This window comes from Miniopterus natalensis, chromosome 8 (assembly GCF_054644295.1).
Source record: "Miniopterus natalensis isolate mMinNat1 chromosome 8, mMinNat1.hap1, whole genome shotgun sequence".
NCBI lineage: Eukaryota > Metazoa > Chordata > Mammalia > Chiroptera > Miniopteridae > Miniopterus > Miniopterus natalensis.
This window is the reverse complement of record NC_142088.1, coordinates 86,798,089-86,820,938: the sequence shown is the minus strand read 5'-3', so window position 1 is coordinate 86,820,938 and position 22,850 is coordinate 86,798,089.

Here is a 22,850-nt window from a genome sequence, read left to right as displayed (position 1 = left end):
CGTCAACATAACCCTAACCCTAGGTCCAATCGTAACCCTAACAGGATCTCTAACACTAGCCCTCAACATAACCCTAACCCTAGGTCCAATCGGAACCCTAACCGGATCTCTAACACTAGCCCTCAACGTAACCCTAACCCTAGGTCCAATCGGAACCCTAACCGGATCTCTAACCCTAGCCCTCAACATAACCCTAACCCTAGGTCCAATCGGAACCCTAACCGGATCTCTAACCCTAGCCCTCAACATAACCCTAACCCTAGGTCCACTCGGAACCCTAACCGGATCTCTAACCCTAGCCCTCAACATAACCCTAACCCTAGGTCCAATCGTAAACATAACCGGATCTCTAACCCTAGCCCTCAATATAACCCTAACCCTACGTCCAATCGGAAACCTTACCGGATCTCTAAACCTAGCCGTCAACATAACCCTAACCCTAGGTCCAATCGTAACCCTAAAAGGATCTCTAACCCTATCCCTCAACATAACCCTAACCCTAGGTCCAATCGTAACCCTAACAGGATCTCTAACACTAGCCCTCAACCTAACCCTATCCCTATGTCCAATGGGAACCCTAACCGGATCTCTAACCCTAGCCCTCAACATAACCCTCAGCCTAGGTCCAATCGGAACCCTAACCGGATCTCTAACCCTAGCCCTCAACATGACCCTAACCCTAGGTCCAATCGGAACCCTAACCGGATCTCTAACCCTAGCCCTCAACATAACCCTAACCCTAGGTCCAATCGCAACTATAACCGGATCTCTATCCCTCGCTCTCAACATAACCCTAAACCTAGGTAAAATCGGAACCCTAACCGGATGTCTAACCCTAGCCCTGAACATGATCCTAACCTTACGTCCAATCGTAACCCTAACCTGATCTCTAACCCTAGCCCTTAAAATAACCGTAACCCTAGGTCCAATCGGAAACATAACCGGATCTCTAACCCTAGCCCTCAACATAACCCTAACCCTAGGTCCAATCGGAACCCTAACCGAATCTCTAACCCTAGCCCTCAACATAACCCTAACCATTGGTCCAATCGGAACCCTAACCGGATCTCTAAACCTAGCCCTCAACATAACCCTAACCCTAGGTCCAATCGGAACCCTAACCTGATCACTAACCCTAGCCCTGAACAAAACCCTAACCCTAGGTCCAATCGGAACCCTAACCGGATCTCTAACCCTAGCCCGCAACATAACCCTAACCCTAGGTCCATTCGGAACCCTAACCGGATCTCTAACCCTAGCCTTCAACATAACCCTAACCCTAGGTCCAATCGTAACCATAACCGGATCTCTAACCCTAGCCCTCAACATAACCCTAACACTAGGTCCAATCGTAACCCTAAAAGGATCTCTAAACCTATCCCTCGAAATAACCCTAACCCTAAGTCCCATCGTAACCCTAACTGGATCTCTAACACAGGCCTCAACCTAACCCTAACCCTAGGACCAAAGGGAACCCTAACCGGATCTCTAAGCCTAGCCCTCAACAAAACCCTCACCTTAGGTCAAATCGGAACCCTAACGGGATCTCTAACCCTATCCCTCAACATAACCCTAACCCTAGGTCCAATCGGAACCCTAACCGGATCTGTGACCCGAGCCCTCAACATAAACCTAACCCTAGGTCCAATGGGAAACCTAACCGGATCTCTAAACCTAGACCTCAACATAACCCTCACCCTAGGTCCAATCGGAACCATAACCGACTCTCTAACGTTAGCCCTCAACATAACCCTAACCCTACGTTCAATGGGAAACCTAACCGGATCTCTAAACCTAGACCTCAACGTAACCCTCACCCTAGGTCCATTCGGAACCATAACCGAATCTCTAACGTTAGCCCTCAACATAACCCTAACCCTAGGTCCAATCGGAACCCTACCCGGATCTCTAACCCTAGCCCTCAACATAAGCCTAACCCTAGGTCCATTCGGAACCCTAACCGGATCTCTAACCCTACCCCTCAACATAACCCTAACCCTAGGTCCAATCGTAACCCTAAACGGATCTCGAACCCTAGCCCTCATCATAACCCTAACCCTAGGTACAATCGTAACCCTAAACGGATCTCTAACCTTATCCCTCAACATATCCCTAACCCTAGGTCCAATCGTAACCCTAACCGGATCTCTAACACTAGCCCTCAACATAACCCTAACCCTAGGTCCAATCGTAACCATAACCAGATCTCTAACCCTAGCCCTCAATATAACCCTATCCCTACGTCCAATCGGAAACCTAACCGGATCTCTAACCCTAGCCCTCAACATAACCCTAACCCGAGGTCCAATCGTAACTCTAACTGGATCTATAACACTAGCCTTTAACCTAACCCTAACCCTAGGTCCAAAGGGAACCCTAACCGGATCTCTAACCCTAGCCCTCAACATAACCCTCACCCTATGTCCAATCGGAACCCTAACTGGATCTCTAACCCTAGCCCTCAACATAACCCTAACCCTAGGTCCAATCGGAACCCTAACCGGATCTCTAACCCTAGCCCTCAACATAACCCTAACCCTAGGTCCAATCGGAACCCTAACCTGATCTGTAAACCTTGCCCTCAACATAACCCTAACGTGAGGTCCAATCGGAACCCTAACTGGATCTCTAAATCTAGCCCTCAACATAACCCTAACCCTAGGTCCAATCGTAACCATAATGGGATCTCTAACCCTCTCCCACAACATAACCCTAACCCTAGGTCCAATCGGAACCCTAACCGGAACTCTAAACCTCGCTCTCAACATAACCCTAAACCTAGGTCCAATCGGAACCCTAACCGGATGTCTAACCCTAGCCCGGAACATGATCCTAACCCTAGGTCCAATCGTAAGCCTAACCGGATCTCTAACCCTAGCCCTTAAAATAACCCTAACCCTAGTTAAAATCGGAACCCTAACCAGAACTCCAACCCTAGCCCTCAACATAACCCTAACCCTAGGTCCAATCGTAACCATAACCGGATCTCTAACCCTAACCCTCAATATAACCCTAACACTACGTCCAATCGGAAACCTAACCGGATGTCAAATCTAGCCCTCAGCATAACCCTAACCCTAGGTCCAATCGAAACCCTAAAAGGATCTCTAACCCTATCCCTCAACATAACCCTAACCCTAGGTCCAATCGTAACCCTAACTGGATCTCTAACCCTAGCCCTCAACCTAACCCTAACCCTAGGTCCAATCGTAACCCTAACTGGATCTATAACACTAGCCCTTAACCTAACCCTAACCCTAGGTCCAAAGGGAACCCTAACCGGATCTCTAACCCTAGCCCTCAACATAACCCTAACCCTAGGTCCAATCGGAACCCTAACCGGATCTCTAACCCTAGCCCTCAACATAACCCTAACCATAGGCCCAATCGTAACCCTAACTGGATCTATAACACTAGCCCTTAACCTAACCCTAACCCTAGGTCAAAAGGGAACCCTAACCGGATCTCTAACCCTAGCCCTCAACATAACCCTAACCCTAGGTCCAATCGGAACCATAACCGGATCTCTAACCCTAGCCCTCAACATAACCCTAACCCTAGGTCCAATTGGAACCCTAACCGGATCTTTAACACTAGCCCTCAACATAACCCTAACCCTAGGTCCAATCGGAACCCTAACCTGATCTCTAACCCTAGCCCTGAACATAACCCTAACCCTAGGTCCAATCGGAACCCTAACTGGATCTCTAACCCTAGCCCTCAACCTAACCCTAACCCTAGGTCCAATCGTAACCCTAACTGGATCTATAACACTAGCCCTTAACCTAACCCTAACCCTAGGTCCAAAGGGAACCCTAACCGGATCTCTAACCCTAGCCCTCAACATAACCCTAACCCTAGGTCCAATCGGAACCCTAACCGGATCTCTAACCCTAGCCCTCAACATAACCCTAACCATAGGCCCAATCGTAACCCTAACTGGATCTATAACACTAGCCCTTAACCTAACCCTAACCCTAGGTCAAAAGGGAACCCTAACCGGATCTCTAACCCTAGCCCTCAACATAACCCTAACCCTAGGTCCAATCGGAACCATAACCGGATCTCTAACCCTAGCCCTCAACATAACCCTAACCCTAGGTCCAATTGGAACCCTAACCGGATCTTTAACACTAGCCCTCAACATAACCCTAACCCTAGGTCCAATCGGAACCCTAAACTGATCTGTAACCCTAGCCCTCAACATAACCCTAACGCGAGGTCCAATCGGAACCCTAACTGGATCTCTAAACCTAGTCATCAACATAACCCTAACCCTAGGTCCAATCGTAACCTTAACGGGATCTCTAACACTACCCCTCTACATAACCCTAACCCTAGGTCCAATCGGAACCCTAACCGGATCTCTAACCCTAGCCCTCAACGTAACCCTAACCCTAGGTCAAATCATAACACTAACCGGATCGCTAACCCTAGCCCTCAACATAACCCTAACCCTAGGTCCAATCGGAACCCTAACTGGATCTCTATACCTAGCCCTCAACATAACCCTAACCCTAGGTCCATTCGGAACCCTAACCGGATCTCTAACCCTAGCCCTCAACGTAACCCTAACCCTAGGTCCAATCGTAACACTAACCGGATCTCTAATCCTAGCCCTCTACATAACCCTAACCCTAGGTCCAATCGGAACCCTAACCGGATCTCTAACCCTAGCCCTGCATATAACCCTAACCCTAGGTCCAATCAGAACCCTAACCGGATCTCTAACCCTAGCTCTCCACATAACGCTAACCCTAGGTCCAATCGGAACCCTACCCGGATCTCTAACCCTAGCCCTCAACATAAGCTTAACCCTAGGTCCATTCGGAACCCTAACCGGATCTCTAACCCTAGCCCTCAACATAACCCTACCCCTAGCTCCAATCGTAACCCTAACCGGATCTGGAACCCTAGCCCTCATCATAACACTAACCCTAGGTCCAATCGTAACCCTAAACGGATCTCTAACCTTATCCCTCAACATATCCCTAACCCTAGGTCCAATCGTAACCCTAACCGGATCTCTAACACTAGCCCTCAACATAACCCTAAACCTAGGTCCAAAAGGAACCCTACCCAGATCTCTAACCCTAGTCCTCAACATAAGCCGAACCCTAGGTCCATTCGGAACCCTAGTCGGATCTCTAACCCTAGCCCTCAACATAACTCTAACCCTAGGTCCCATCGTAACCATAACCAGATCTCTAACCCTAGCCCTCAATATAACCCTATCCCTACGTCCAATCGGAAACCTAACCGGATCTCTAACCCTAGCCCTCAACATAACCCTAACCCTAGGTCCAATCGTAACCCTAACTGGATCTATAACACTAGCCCTTAACCTAACCCTAACCCTAGGTCCAAAGGGAACCCTAACCGGATCTCTAACCCTAGCCCTCAACATAACCCTCACCCTAGGTCCAATCGTAACCCTAACCGGATCTCTAACCCTAGCCCTCAACATAACCCTAACCCTAGGTCCAATCGGAACCATAACCGGATCTCTAACCCTAGCCCTCAACATAACCCTAACCCTAGGTCCAATCGGAACCCTAACCGGATATCTAACCCTAGCCCTCAACATAACCCTAACCCTAGGTCCAATCGGAACCCTAACCTGATCTCCAACCCTTGCCCTGAACATAACCCTAACCCTAGGTCCAATCGGAACCCTAAACTGATCTGTAACCCTAGCCCTCAACATAACCCTATCGCGAGGTCCAATCGGAACCCTAACTGGATCTCTAAACCTAGTCATCAACATAACCCTAACCCTAGGTCCAATCGTAACCCTAACGGGATCTCTAACACTACCCCTCTACATAACCCTAACCCTAGGTCCAATCGGAACCCTAACCGGATCTATAACCCTAGCCCTCAACGTAACCCTAACCCTAGGTCCAATCATAACACTAACCGGATCGCTAACCCTAGCCCTCAACATAACCCTAACCCTAGGTCCAATCGTAACCATAACCGGATCTCTAACCCTAGACCTCAACATAACCCTAACCCTAGGTCCAATCGTAACTCTAAACGGATCTCTAACCCTATCCCTCAACATAACCCTAACCCTAGGTCCAATCGGAACCCTACCCGGATCTCTAACCCTAGCCCTACACATAACCCTAACCCTAGGTCCAATCGGAACCCTAACCGGATCTCTAACCCTAGCCCTCCACATAACCCTAACCCTAGGTCCAATCCGAACCCTACCAAGATCTCTAACCCTAGCCCTCAACATAAGCCTAACCCTAGGTCCATTCGGAACCCTAACCGGATCTCTAACCCTAGCCCTCAACATAACCCTAACCCTAGGTCCAATCGTAACCATAACCGGATCTCTAACCCTAGCCCTCAATATAATCCTAACCCTACGTGCAATCGGAAACCTAACCGGATCTCTAACCCTAGCCCTCAACATAACCCTAACCCTAGGTCCAATCGGAACCTTAACCGGATCTCTAACCCTATCCCTCAACAAAACCCTAACCCTAGGTCCAATCGTTACCCTAACTGGATCTCTAACACTAGCCCTCAACCTAACCCTAACCCTAGGTCCAATCGGAACCCTAACCTGACCTGTAACCCTAGCCCTCAACATAACCGTAACGCGAGGTCCAGTCGGAACCCTAACTGGATCTCTAAACCTAGCCCTCAACATAACCCTAACCCTAGGTCCAATCGTAACACTAAACGGATCCCTAACCCTATCCCTCAACATATCCCTAACCCTAGGTCCAATCGTAACCCTAACCGGATCTCTAACCCTAGCCCTACACATAAGCCTAACCCTAGGTCCAATTGGAACCCTATCCGGATCTCTACCCATAGCCGTCAACATAACCCTAACCCTAGGTCCAATCGTAACCCTAACAGGATCTCTAACACTAGCCCTCAACCTAACCCTAACCAGAGGTCCAATGGGAAACCTAACCGGATCTCTAAGCCTAGCCCTCAACATAACCCTCAGTCTAGGTCCAATCGGAACCCTAACTTGATCTCTAACCCTAGCCCTCAACATAACCCTAACCCTAGGTCCAATCGGAACCCTAACCGGATCTCTAACCCTAGCCCTCAACATAACCCTAACCCTAGGTCCAATCGGAACCCTAACCTGATCTCTAACCCTAGCCCTCAACAAAACCCTAACCCTAGGTCCAATCGGAACGCTAACCGGATCTCTAACCCTAGCCCTCAACATAACCCTAACCCTAGGTCCATTCGGAACCCTAACCGGATCTCTAACCCTAGCCCTCAACATAACCCTAACCCTATGTCCAATCGGAACCCTAACCTGATCTCTAACCCTAGCCCGGAACATAATTCTAACCCTAGGTCCAATCGGAACCCTAACCGGATCTCTAACCCTAGCCCTCAACATAACCCTAACCCTAGGTCCAATCGGAACCCTAACCTGATCTCTAACCCTAGCCCGGAACATAATTCTAACCCTAGGTCCAATCGGAACCCTAACCGGATCTCTAACCCAGGCCCGCAACATAACCGTAACCCTAGGTCCAATCGTAACCCTAAACGGATCCCTAACCCTATCCCTCAATATATCCCTAACCCTAGGTCCAATCGTAACCCTAACCGGATCTCTAAAACTAGTCCTACACATAAGCCTAACCCTAGGTCCAATTGGAACCCTATCCGGATCTCTACCCATAGCCGTCAACATAACCCTAACCCCAGGTCCAATCGTAACCCTAACAGGATCTCTAACCCTAGCCTTCAACATAACCCTAACCCTAGGTCCAATCGTAACCCTAACCTGATCTCTAACCCTAGCCCTCAACAAAACCCTAACCCTAGGTCCAATCGTAACCCTAAAAGGATCTCTAAACCTATCCCTCAAAATAACCCTAACCCTAGGTCCCATCGTAACCCTAACTGGATCTCTAACACTAGCCCTCAACCTAACCCTAACCCTAGGACCAAAGGGAACCCTAACCGGATCTCTAAGCCTAGCCCTCAACAAAACCCTCACCTTAGGTCAAATCGGAACCCTAACCGGATCTCTAACCCTATCCCTCAACATAACCCTAACCCTAGGTCCAATCGGAACCCTAACCGGAACTCTAACCCTCGCTCTCAACATAACCCTAAACCTAGGTCCAATCGGAACCCTAACCGGATGTCTAACCCTAGCCCGGAACATAATTCTAACCCTAGGTCCAATCGTAAGCCTAACCGGATCTCTAACCCTAGCCCTTAAAATTACCCTAACCCTAGGTACAATCGGAACCCTAACCGGATCTCTAACCCTAGCCCTCAACATAACCCTAACCCTAGGTCCAATCGTAACCATAACCGGATCTCTAACCCTAGCCCTCAATATAACCCTAACCCTACGTCCAATCGGAAACCTAACCGGATCTCTAACCCTAGCCCTCAGCATAACCCTAACCCTAGGTCCAATCGAAACCCTAAAAGGATCTCTAACCCTATCCCTCAACATAACCCTAACCCTAGGTCCAATCGGAACCCTAACTGGATCTCTAACACTAGCCCTCAACCTAACCCTAACCCTAGGTCCAATCGGAACCCTGACCGGATCTCTAACCCTAGCCCTCAACATAACCCTAACCCGAGGTCCAATCGTAACCCTAACGGGATCTCTAACACTACCCCTCTACATAACCCTAACACTAGGTCGAATCGTAACACTAACCGAATCGCTAACCCTAGCCCTCAACATAACCCTAACCCTAGGTCCAATCGAAACCCTAACCGGATATCTAACCCTAGCCCTCAACATAACCCTAACCCTAGGTCCATTCGGAACCCTAACCGGATCTCTAACACTAGCCCTCAACATAACCCTAACCCTAGGTCCAATCGGAACCCTAACCGAAACTCTAACCCTCGCTCTCAACATAACGCTAAACCTAGGTCCAATCTGAACCCTAACCGGATGTCTAACCCTAGCCCGGAACATGATCCTAACCCTAGGTCCAATCTTAAGCCTAACCGGATCTCTAACCCTAGCCCTTAAAATAACCCTAACCCTAGGTACAATCGGAACCCTAACCGGCTCTCTAACCCTAGCCCTCAACATAACCCTAACCCTAGGACCAATCGAAACCCTAACCTGATCTGTAACCCTAGCCCTCAACATAACCCTAACCCTAGGTTCAATCGGAACCCTAACCGGATCTCTAACCCAACCCCCAAACTAACCATAACCCTAGGTCCAATCAGAACCCTAACCGGATCTCTAACTCTAGCCCTCAACATAACCATAACCCTAGGTCCAATCGGAAACCTAAACGGATATTGAATCCTAGCCCTCAACATAACCCTAACGCTAGGTCCAATCGAAACCCTAACCGGATCTCTATCCCTAGCCCTCAACGGAAACGTAACCCTAGGTCCAATCGTAACCCTAACTGGATCTCTAACACTAGCCCTTAACATACCACTAACCTTAGGTCCAATCGGAACCCTAACCGGATCTCTAACCCTAGCCCTCAACATAACCCTAACCCTAGGTCCAATCGTAACCCTAAACTTATCTCTAACCCTATCCCTCAACATATCCCTAACCCTAGTTCCAATCGTAACCCTAACCGGATCTCTAACACTAGCCCTCAACATAACCCTAACACTAGGTCCAATCGGAACCCTACCCGGATCTCTAACCCTAGCTCTACACATAAGCCTAACCCTAGGTCCAATTGGTACCCTATCCGGATCTCTATCCCTAGCCATCAACATAACGCTAACCCTAGGTCCAATCGTAACCCTAAAAGTATCTCTAACCCTATCCCTCAACATAACCCTAACCCTATTTGCAATAGTAACGCTAACCGGATCTCTAACCCTATCCCTCAACATAACCCTAACCCTAGGTCCAATCGGAACCCTAACTGGATCTCTAACACTAGCCCTCAACCTAACCCTAACCCTAGGTCCAATCGGAACCCTGACCGGATCTCTAACCATAGCCCTCAACATAACCCTAACCCTAGGTCCAATCGGAACCCTAACCTGATCTGTAACCCTAGCCCTCAACATAACCCTAACCGGAGGTCCAATCGTAACCCTAACGGGATCTCTAACACTACCCCTCTACATAACCCTAACCCTAGGTCCAATCGTAACACTAACCGGATCTCTAACCCTAGCCCTCAACATAACCCTAACCCTAGGTCCACTCGGAACCCTAACCGGATCTCTAACCCTAGCCCTCAACATAACCCTAACCCTAGGTCCAATCGTAAACATAACCGGATCTCTAACCCTATCCCTCAACATAACCCTAACCCTAGGTCCAATCGTAACCCTAACAGGATCTCTAACACTAGCCCTCAACCTAACCCTATCCCTATGTCCAATGGGAACCCTAACCGGATCTCTAACCCTAGCCCTCAACATAACCCTCAGCCTAGGTCCAATCGGAACCCTAACCGGATCTCTAACCCTAGCCCTCAACATGACCCTAACCCTAGGTCCAATCGGAACCCTAACCGGATCTCTAACCCTAGCCCTCAACATAACCCTAACCCTAGGTCCAATCGCAACTATAACCGGATCTCTATCCCTCGCTCTCAACATAACCCTAAACCTAGGTAAAATCGGAACCCTAACCGGATGTCTAACCCTAGCCCTGAACATGATCCTAACCTTACGTCCAATCGTAACCCTAACCTGATCTCTAACCCTAGCCCTTAAAATAACCGTAACCCTAGGTCCAATCGGAAACATAACCGGATCTCTAACCCTAGCCCTCAACATAACCCTAACCCTAGGTCCAATCGGAACCCTAACCGAATCTCTAACCCTAGCCCTCAACATAACCCTAACCATTGGTCCAATCGGAACCCTAACCGGATCTCTAAACCTAGCCCTCAACATAACCCTAACCCTAGGTCCAATCGGAACCCTAACCTGATCACTAACCCTAGCCCTGAACAAAACCCTAACCCTAGGTCCAATCGGAACCCTAACCGGATCTCTAACCCTAGCCCGCAACATAACCCTAACCCTAGGTCCATTCGGAACCCTAACCGGATCTCTAACCCTAGCCTTCAACATAACCCTAACCCTAGGTCCAATCGTAACCATAACCGGATCTCTAACCCTAGCCCTCAACATAACCCTAACACTAGGTCCAATCGTAACCCTAAAAGGATCTCTAAACCTATCCCTCGAAATAACCCTAACCCTAAGTCCCATCGTAACCCTAACTGGATCTCTAACACAGGCCTCAACCTAACCCTAACCCTAGGACCAAAGGGAACCCTAACCGGATCTCTAAGCCTAGCCCTCAACAAAACCCTCACCTTAGGTCAAATCGGAACCCTAACGGGATCTCTAACCCTATCCCTCAACATAACCCTAACCCTAGGTCCAATCGGAACCCTAACCGGATCTGTGACCCGAGCCCTCAACATAAACCTAACCCTAGGTCCAATGGGAAACCTAACCGGATCTCTAAACCTAGACCTCAACATAACCCTCACCCTAGGTCCAATCGGAACCATAACCGACTCTCTAACGTTAGCCCTCAACATAACCCTAACCCTACGTTCAATGGGAAACCTAACCGGATCTCTAAACCTAGACCTCAACGTAACCCTCACCCTAGGTCCATTCGGAACCATAACCGAATCTCTAACGTTAGCCCTCAACATAACCCTAACCCTAGGTCCAATCGGAACCCTACCCGGATCTCTAACCCTAGCCCTCAACATAAGCCTAACCCTAGGTCCAATCGTAACCCTAAACGGATCTCGAACCCTAGCCCTCATCATAACCCTAACCCTAGGTACAATCGTAACCCTAAACGGATCTCTAACCTTATCCCTCAACATATCCCTAACCCTAGGTCCAATCGTAACCCTAACCGGATCTCTAACACTAGCCCTCAACATAACCCTAACCCTAGGTCCAATCGTAACCATAACCAGATCTCTAACCCTAGCCCTCAATATAACCCTATCCCTACGTCCAATCGGAAACCTAACCGGATCTCTAACCCTAGCCCTCAACATAACCCTAACCCGAGGTCCAATCGTAACTCTAACTGGATCTATAACACTAGCCTTTAACCTAACCCTAACCCTAGGTCCAAAGGGAACCCTAACCGGATCTCTAACCCTAGCCCTCAACATAACCCTCACCCTATGTCCAATCGGAACCCTAACTGGATCTCTAACCCTAGCCCTCAACATAACCCTAACCCTAGGTCCAATCGGAACCCTAACCGGATCTCTAACCCTAGCCCTCAACATAACCCTAACCCTAGGTCCAATCGGAACCCTAACCTGATCTGTAAACCTTGCCCTCAACATAACCCTAACGTGAGGTCCAATCGGAACCCTAACTGGATCTCTAAATCTAGCCCTCAACATAACCCTAACCCTAGGTCCAATCGTAACCATAATGGGATCTCTAACCCTCTCCCACAACATAACCCTAACCCTAGGTCCAATCGGAACCCTAACCGGAACTCTAAACCTCGCTCTCAACATAACCCTAAACCTAGGTCCAATCGGAACCCTAACCGGATGTCTAACCCTAGCCCGGAACATGATCCTAACCCTAGGTCCAATCGTAAGCCTAACCGGATCTCTAACCCTAGCCCTTAAAATAACCCTAACCCTAGTTAAAATCGGAACCCTAACCAGAACTCCAACCCTAGCCCTCAACATAACCCTAACCCTAGGTCCAATCGTAACCATAACCGGATCTCTAACCCTAACCCTCAATATAACCCTAACACTACGTCCAATCGGAAACCTAACCGGATGTCAAATCTAGCCCTCAGCATAACCCTAACCCTAGGTCCAATCGAAACCCTAACCTGATCACTAACCCTAGCCCTGAACAAAACCCTAACCCTAGGTCCAATCGGAACCCTAACCGGATCTCTAACCCTAGCCCGCAACATAACCCTAACCCTAGGTCCATTCGGAACCCTAACCGGATCTCTAACCCTAGCCTTCAACATAACCCTAACCCTAGGTCCAATCGTAACCATAACCGGATCTCTAACCCTAGCCCTCAACATAACCCTAACACTAGGTCCAATCGTAACCCTAAAAGGATCTCTAAACCTATCCCTCGAAATAACCCTAACCCTAAGTCCCATCGTAACCCTAACTGGATCTCTAACACAGGCCTCAACCTAACCCTAACCCTAGGACCAAAGGGAACCCTAACCGGATCTCTAAGCCTAGCCCTCAACAAAACCCTCACCTTAGGTCAAATCGGAACCCTAACGGGATCTCTAACCCTATCCCTCAACATAACCCTAACCCTAGGTCCAATCGGAACCCTAACCGGATCTGTGACCCGAGCCCTCAACATAAACCTAACCCTAGGTCCAATGGGAAACCTAACCGGATCTCTAAACCTAGACCTCAACATAACCCTCACCCTAGGTCCAATCGGAACCATAACCGACTCTCTAACGTTAGCCCTCAACATAACCCTAACCCTACGTTCAATGGGAAACCTAACCGGATCTCTAAACCTAGACCTCAACGTAACCCTCACCCTAGGTCCATTCGGAACCATAACCGAATCTCTAACGTTAGCCCTCAACATAACCCTAACCCTAGGTCCAATCGGAACCCTACCCGGATCTCTAACCCTAGCCCTCAACATAAGCCTAACCCTAGGTCCAATCGTAACCCTAAACGGATCTCGAACCCTAGCCCTCATCATAACCCTAACCCTAGGTACAATCGTAACCCTAAACGGATCTCTAACCTTATCCCTCAACATATCCCTAACCCTAGGTCCAATCGTAACCCTAACCGGATCTCTAACACTAGCCCTCAACATAACCCTAACCCTAGGTCCAATCGTAACCATAACCAGATCTCTAACCCTAGCCCTCAATATAACCCTATCCCTACGTCCAATCGGAAACCTAACCGGATCTCTAACCCTAGCCCTCAACATAACCCTAACCCGAGGTCCAATCGTAACTCTAACTGGATCTATAACACTAGCCTTTAACCTAACCCTAACCCTAGGTCCAAAGGGAACCCTAACCGGATCTCTAACCCTAGCCCTCAACATAACCCTCACCCTATGTCCAATCGGAACCCTAACTGGATCTCTAACCCTAGCCCTCAACATAACCCTAACCCTAGGTCCAATCGGAACCCTAACCGGATCTCTAACCCTAGCCCTCAACATAACCCTAACCCTAGGTCCAATCGGAACCCTAACCTGATCTGTAAACCTTGCCCTCAACATAACCCTAACGTGAGGTCCAATCGGAACCCTAACTGGATCTCTAAATCTAGCCCTCAACATAACCCTAACCCTAGGTCCAATCGTAACCATAATGGGATCTCTAACCCTCTCCCACAACATAACCCTAACCCTAGGTCCAATCGGAACCCTAACCGGAACTCTAAACCTCGCTCTCAACATAACCCTAAACCTAGGTCCAATCGGAACCCTAACCGGATGTCTAACCCTAGCCCGGAACATGATCCTAACCCTAGGTCCAATCGTAAGCCTAACCGGATCTCTAACCCTAGCCCTTAAAATAACCCTAACCCTAGTTAAAATCGGAACCCTAACCAGAACTCCAACCCTAGCCCTCAACATAACCCTAACCCTAGGTCCAATCGTAACCATAACCGGATCTCTAACCCTAACCCTCAATATAACCCTAACACTACGTCCAATCGGAAACCTAACCGGATGTCAAATCTAGCCCTCAGCATAACCCTAACCCTAGGTCCAATCGAAACCCTAAAAGGATCTCTAACCCTATCCCTCAACATAACCCTAACCCTAGGTCCAATCGTAACCCTAACTGGATCTCTAACCCTAGCCCTCAACCTAACCCTAACCCTAGGTCCAATCGTAACCCTAACTGGATCTATAACACTAGCCCTTAACCTAACCCTAACCCTAGGTCCAAAGGGAACCCTAACCGGATCTCTAACCCTAGCCCTCAACATAACCCTAACCCTAGGTCCAATCGGAACCCTAACCGGATCTCTAACCCTAGCCCTCAACATAACCCTAACCATAGGCCCAATCGTAACCCTAACTGGATCTATAACACTAGCCCTTAACCTAACCCTAACCCTAGGTCAAAAGGGAACCCTAACCGGATCTCTAACCCTAGCCCTCAACATAACCCTAACCCTAGGTCCAATCGGAACCATAACCGGATCTCTAACCCTAGCCCTCAACATAACCCTAACCCTAGGTCCAATTGGAACCCTAACCGGATCTTTAACACTAGCCCTCAACATAACCCTAACCCTAGGTCCAATCGGAACCCTAACCTGATCTCTAACCCTAGCCCTGAACATAACCCTAACCCTAGGTCCAATCGGAACCCTAACTGGATCTCTAACCCTAGCCCTCAACCTAACCCTAACCCTAGGTCCAATCGTAACCCTAACTGGATCTATAACACTAGCCCTTAACCTAACCCTAACCCTAGGTCCAAAGGGAACCCTAACCGGATCTCTAACCCTAGCCCTCAACATAACCCTAACCCTAGGTCCAATCGGAACCCTAACCGGATCTCTAACCCTAGCCCTCAACATAACCCTAACCATAGGCCCAATCGTAACCCTAACTGGATCTATAACACTAGCCCTTAACCTAACCCTAACCCTAGGTCAAAAGGGAACCCTAACCGGATCTCTAACCCTAGCCCTCAACATAACCCTAACCCTAGGTCCAATCGGAACCATAACCGGATCTCTAACCCTAGCCCTCAACATAACCCTAACCCTAGGTCCAATTGGAACCCTAACCGGATCTTTAACACTAGCCCTCAACATAACCCTAACCCTAGGTCCAATCGGAACCCTAAACTGATCTGTAACCCTAGCCCTCAACATAACCCTAACGCGAGGTCCAATCGGAACCCTAACTGGATCTCTAAACCTAGTCATCAACATAACCCTAACCCTAGGTCCAATCGTAACCTTAACGGGATCTCTAACACTACCCCTCTACATAACCCTAACCCTAGGTCCAATCGGAACCCTAACCGGATCTCTAACCCTAGCCCTCAACGTAACCCTAACCCTAGGTCAAATCATAACACTAACCGGATCGCTAACCCTAGCCCTCAACATAACCCTAACCCTAGGTCCAATCGGAACCCTAACTGGATCTCTATACCTAGCCCTCAACATAACCCTAACCCTAGGTCCATTCGGAACCCTAACCGGATCTCTAACCCTAGCCCTCAACGTAACCCTAACCCTAGGTCCAATCGTAACACTAACCGGATCTCTAATCCTAGCCCTCTACATAACCCTAACCCTAGGTCCAATCGGAACCCTAACCGGATCTCTAACCCTAGCCCTGCATATAACCCTAACCCTAGGTCCAATCAGAACCCTAACCGGATCTCTAACCCTAGCTCTCCACATAACGCTAACCCTAGGTCCAATCGGAACCCTACCCGGATCTCTAACCCTAGCCCTCAACATAAGCTTAACCCTAGGTCCATTCGGAACCCTAACCGGATCTCTAACCCTAGCCCTCAACATAACCCTACCCCTAGCTCCAATCGTAACCCTAACCGGATCTGGAACCCTAGCCCTCATCATAACACTAACCCTAGGTCCAATCGTAACCCTAAACGGATCTCTAACCTTATCCCTCAACATATCCCTAACCCTAGGTCCAATCGTAACCCTAACCGGATCTCTAACACTAGCCCTCAACATAACCCTAAACCTAGGTCCAAAAGGAACCCTACCCAGATCTCTAACCCTAGTCCTCAACATAAGCCGAACCCTAGGTCCATTCGGAACCCTAGTCGGATCTCTAACCCTAGCCCTCAACATAACTCTAACCCTAGGTCCCATCGTAACCATAACCAGATCTCTAACCCTAGCCCTCAATATAACCCTATCCCTACGTCCAATCGGAAACCTAACCGGATCTCTAACCCTAGCCCTCAACATAACCCTAACCCTAGGTCCAATCGTAACCCTAACTGGATCTATAACACTAGCCCTTAACCTAACCCTAACCCTAGGTCCAAAGGGAACCCTAACCGGATCTCTAACCCTAGCCCTCAACATAACCCTCACCCTAGGTCCAATCGTAACCCTAACCGGATCTCTAACCCTAGCCCTCAACATAACCCTAACCCTAGGTCCAATCGGAACCATAACCGGATCTCTAACCCTAGCCCTCAACATAACCCTAACCCTAGGTCCAATCGGAACCCTAACCGGATATCTAACCCTAGCCCTCAACATAACCCTAACCCTAGGTCCAATCGGAACCCTAACCTGATCTCCAACCCTTGCCCTGAACATAACCCTAACCCTAGGTCCAATCGGAACCCTAAACTGATCTGTAACCCTAGCCCTCAACATAACCCTATCGCGAGGTCCAATCGGAACCCTAACTGGATCTCTAAACCTAGTCATCAACATAACCCTAACCCTAGGTCCAATCGTAACCCTAACGGGATCTCTAACACTACCCCTCTACATAACCCTAACCCTAGGTCCAATCGGAACCCTAACCGGATCTATAACCCTAGCCCTCAACGTAACCCTAACCCTAGGTCCAATCATAACACTAACCGGATCGCTAACCCTAGCCCTCAACATAACCCTAACCCTAGGTCCAATCGTAACCATAACCGGATCTCTAACCCTAGACCTCAACATAACCCTAACCCTAGGTCCAATCGTAACTCTAAACGGATCTCTAACCCTATCCCTCAACATAACCCTAACCCTAGGTCCAATCGGAACCCTACCCGGATCTCTAACCCTAGCCCTACACATAACCCTAACCCTAGGTCCAATCGGAACCCTAACCGGATCTCTAACCCTAGCCCTCCACATAACCCTAACCCTAGGTCCAATCCGAACCCTACCAAGATCTCTAACCCTAGCCCTCAACATAAGCCTAACCCTAGGTCCATTCGGAACCCTAACCGGATCTCTAACCCTAGCCCTCAACATAACCCTAACCCTAGGTCCAATCGTAACCATAACCGGATCTCTAACCCTAGCCCTCAATATAATCCTAACCCTACGTGCAATCGGAAACCTAACCGGATCTCTAACCCTAGCCCTCAACATAACCCTAACCCTAGGTCCAATCGGAACCTTAACCGGATCTCTAACCCTATCCCTCAACAAAACCCTAACCCTAGGTCCAATCGTTACCCTAACTGGATCTCTAACACTAGCCCTCAACCTAACCCTAACCCTAGGTCCAATCGGAACCCTAACCTGACCTGTAACCCTAGCCCTCAACATAACCGTAACGCGAGGTCCAGTCGGAACCCTAACTGGATCTCTAAACCTAGCCCTCAACATAACCCTAACCCTAGGTCCAATCGTAACACTAAACGGATCCCTAACCCTATCCCTCAACATATCCCTAACCCTAGGTCCAATCGTAACCCTAACCGGATCTCTAACCCTAGCCCTACACATAAGCCTAACCCTAGGTCCAATTGGAACCCTATCCGGATCTCTACCCATAGCCGTCAACATAACCCTAACCCTAGGTCCAATCGTAACCCTAACAGGATCTCTAACACTAGCCCTCAACCTAACCCTAACCAGAGGTCCAATGGGAAACCTAACCGGATCTCTAAGCCTAGCCCTCAACATAACCCTCAGTCTAGGTCCAATCGGAACCCTAACTTGATCTCTAACCCTAGCCCTCAACATAACCCTAACCCTAGGTCCAATCGGAACCCTAACCGGATCTCTAACCCTAGCCCTCAACATAACCCTAACCCTAGGTCCAATCGGAACCCTAACCTGATCTCTAACCCTAGCCCTCAACAAAACCCTAACCCTAGGTCCAATCGGAACGCTAACCGGATCTCTAACCCTAGCCCTCAACATAACCCTAACCCTAGGTCCATTCGGAACCCTAACCGGATCTCTAACCCTAGCCCTCAACATAACCCTAACCCTATGTCCAATCGGAACCCTAACCTGATCTCTAACCCTAGCCCGGAACATAATTCTAACCCTAGGTCCAATCGGAACCCTAACCGGATCTCTAACCCTAGCCCTCAACATAACCCTAACCCTAGGTCCAATCGGAACCCTAACCTGATCTCTAACCCTAGCCCGGAACATAATTCTAACCCTAGGTCCAATCGGAACCCTAACCGGATCTCTAACCCAGGCCCGCAACATAACCGTAACCCTAGGTCCAATCGTAACCCTAAACGGATCCCTAACCCTATCCCTCAATATATCCCTAACCCTAGGTCCAATCGTAACCCTAACCGGATCTCTAAAACTAGTCCTACACATAAGCCTAACCCTAGGTCCAATTGGAACCCTATCCGGATCTCTACCCATAGCCGTCAACATAACCCTAACCCCAGGTCCAATCGTAACCCTAACAGGATCTCTAACCCTAGCCTTCAACATAACCCTAACCCTAGGTCCAATCGTAACCCTAACCTGATCTCTAACCCTAGCCCTCAACAAAACCCTAACCCTAGGTCCAATCGTAACCCTAAAAGGATCTCTAAACCTATCCCTCAAAATAACCCTAACCCTAGGTCCCATCGTAACCCTAACTGGATCTCTAACACTAGCCCTCAACCTAACCCTAACCCTAGGACCAAAGGGAACCCTAACCGGATCTCTAAGCCTAGCCCTCAACAAAACCCTCACCTTAGGTCAAATCGGAACCCTAACCGGATCTCTAACCCTATCCCTCAACATAACCCTAACCCTAGGTCCAATCGGAACCCTAACCGGAACTCTAACCCTCGCTCTCAACATAACCCTAAACCTAGGTCCAATCGGAACCCTAACCGGATGTCTAACCCTAGCCCGGAACATAATTCTAACCCTAGGTCCAATCGTAAGCCTAACCGGATCTCTAACCCTAGCCCTTAAAATTACCCTAACCCTAGGTACAATCGGAACCCTAACCGGATCTCTAACCCTAGCCCTCAACATAACCCTAACCCTAGGTCCAATCGTAACCATAACCGGATCTCTAACCCTAGCCCTCAATATAACCCTAACCCTACGTCCAATCGGAAACCTAACCGGATCTCTAACCCTAGCCCTCAGCATAACCCTAACCCTAGGTCCAATCGAAACCCTAAAAGGATCTCTAACCCTATCCCTCAACATAACCCTAACCCTAGGTCCAATCGGAACCCTAACTGGATCTCTAACACTAGCCCTCAACCTAACCCTAACCCTAGGTCCAATCGGAACCCTGACCGGATCTCTAACCCTAGCCCTCAACATAACCCTAACCCGAGGTCCAATCGTAACCCTAACGGGATCTCTAACACTACCCCTCTACATAACCCTAACACTAGGTCGAATCGTAACACTAACCGAATCGCTAACCCTAGCCCTCAACATAACCCTAACCCTAGGTCCAATCGAAACCCTAACCGGATATCTAACCCTAGCCCTCAACATAACCCTAACCCTAGGTCCATTCGGAACCCTAACCGGATCTCTAACACTAGCCCTCAACATAACCCTAACCCTAGGTCCAATCGGAACCCTAACCGAAACTCTAACCCTCGCTCTCAACATAACGCTAAACCTAGGTCCAATCTGAACCCTAACCGGATGTCTAACCCTAGCCCGGAACATGATCCTAACCCTAGGTCCAATCTTAAGCCTAACCGGATCTCTAACCCTAGCCCTTAAAATAACCCTAACCCTAGGTACAATCGGAACCCTAACCGGCTCTCTAACCCTAGCCCTCAACATAACCCTAACCCTAGGACCAATCGAAACCCTAACCTGATCTGTAACCCTAGCCCTCAACATAACCCTAACCCTAGGTTCAATCGGAACCCTAACCGGATCTCTAACCCAACCCCCAAACTAACCATAACCCTAGGTCCAATCAGAACCCTAACCGGATCTCTAACTCTAGCCCTCAACATAACCATAACCCTAGGTCCAATCGGAAACCTAAACGGATATTGAATCCTAGCCCTCAACATAACCCTAACGCTAGGTCCAATCGAAACCCTAACCGGATCTCTATCCCTAGCCCTCAACGGAACCGTAACCCTAGGTCCAATCGTAACCCTAACTGGATCTCTAACACTAGCCCTTAACATACCACTAACCTTAGGTCCAATCGGAACCCTAACCGGATCTCTAACCCTAGCCCTCAACATAACCCTAACCCTAGGTCCAATCGTAACCCTAAACTTATCTCTAACCCTATCCCTCAACATATCCCTAACCCTAGTTCCAATCGTAACCCTAACCGGATCTCTAACACTAGCCCTCAACATAACCCTAACACTAGGTCCAATCGGAACCCTACCCGGATCTCTAACCCTAGCTCTACACATAAGCCTAACCCTAGGTCCAATTGGTACCCTATCCGGATCTCTATCCCTAGCCATCAACATAACGCTAACCCTAGGTCCAATCGTAACCCTAAAAGTATCTCTAACCCTATCCCTCAACATAACCCTAACCCTATTTGCAATAGTAACGCTAACCGGATCTCTAACCCTATCCCTCAACATAACCCTAACCCTAGGTCCAATCGGAACCCTAACTGGATCTCTAACACTAGCCCTCAACCTAACCCTAACCCTAGGTCCAATCGGAACCCTGACCGGATCTCTAACCATAGCCCTCAACATAACCCTAACCCTAGGTCCAATCGGAACCCTAACCTGATCTGTAACCCTAGCCCTCAACATAACCCTAACCGGAGGTCCAATCGTAACCCTAACGGGATCTCTAACACTACCCCTCTACATAACCCTAACCCTAGGTCCAATCGTAACACTAACCGAATCGCTAACCCTAGCCCTCAACATAACCCTAACCCTAGGTCCAATCGAAACCCTAACCGGATATCTAACCCTAGCCCTCAACATAACCCTAACCCTAGGTCCATTCGGAACCCTAACCGGATCTCTAACACTAGCCCTCAACATAACCCTAACCGTAGGTCCAATCGGAACCCTAACCGGATCTCTAACCCTAGCCCTCAACATAACCCTAACCCTAGGTCCAATCGGAACCCTAACCGGATCTCTAACCCTAGCCCTCAACATAACCCTAACCCTAGGTCCAATCGTAACCCTAACCGGATCTCTAACCCTAGCCCTTAACATAACCCTAACCCTAGGTCCAATCGGAACCCCAACCGGATCTCTAATCCTAGCCCTCAATATAACCCTAAACCTAGGTCCAATCGGAACCCTAACCGGATCTCTAACCTTAGCCCTCAACATAACCCTAACCCTAGTCCAATCGTAACCCTAACCTGATCTCTAATACTAGCCCTCAACATAAACCTAACCCTACGTCCAATAGCACCGTAAACGGATCTCTAACCCTATCCCTCAACATATCCCTCACCCTAGGTCCAATCGTAACCCTGAGGGGATCTCTAACACAAGCCCTCAACATAACCCTAACCCTAGGTCCAATCGGAACCCTAAAAGTATCTCTAACCCTATCCCTCAACATAACCCTAACCCTAGGTCCAATTGTAACCCTAACCGTCTCTCTAACCTTAGCCCTCAACATAACACTAACCCGAGGTCAAATCATACCCTAACCGGATCTAAACCTAGCCCTCAACATAACCCTAACCCTAGGTCCAATGGTAACAGTAACCAGATCTCTAACCCTAGCCCTCAATATAACCCTAATCCTAGGTCCATTCGGAACCCTAACCGGATCTGTAACCCTAGCCCTAAATGTAACCCTAACCCTATTCCAATCGGAACCCTAACCGGATCTCTAACCCTAGCCCTCAACATAACCCTAACGATAGGTCCAATCGGAACCCTAACCGGATATCTAACCCTAGCCCTCAACATAACCCTAACCCTAGGTCCATTCGGAACCCTAACCGGATCTCTAACACTAGCCCTC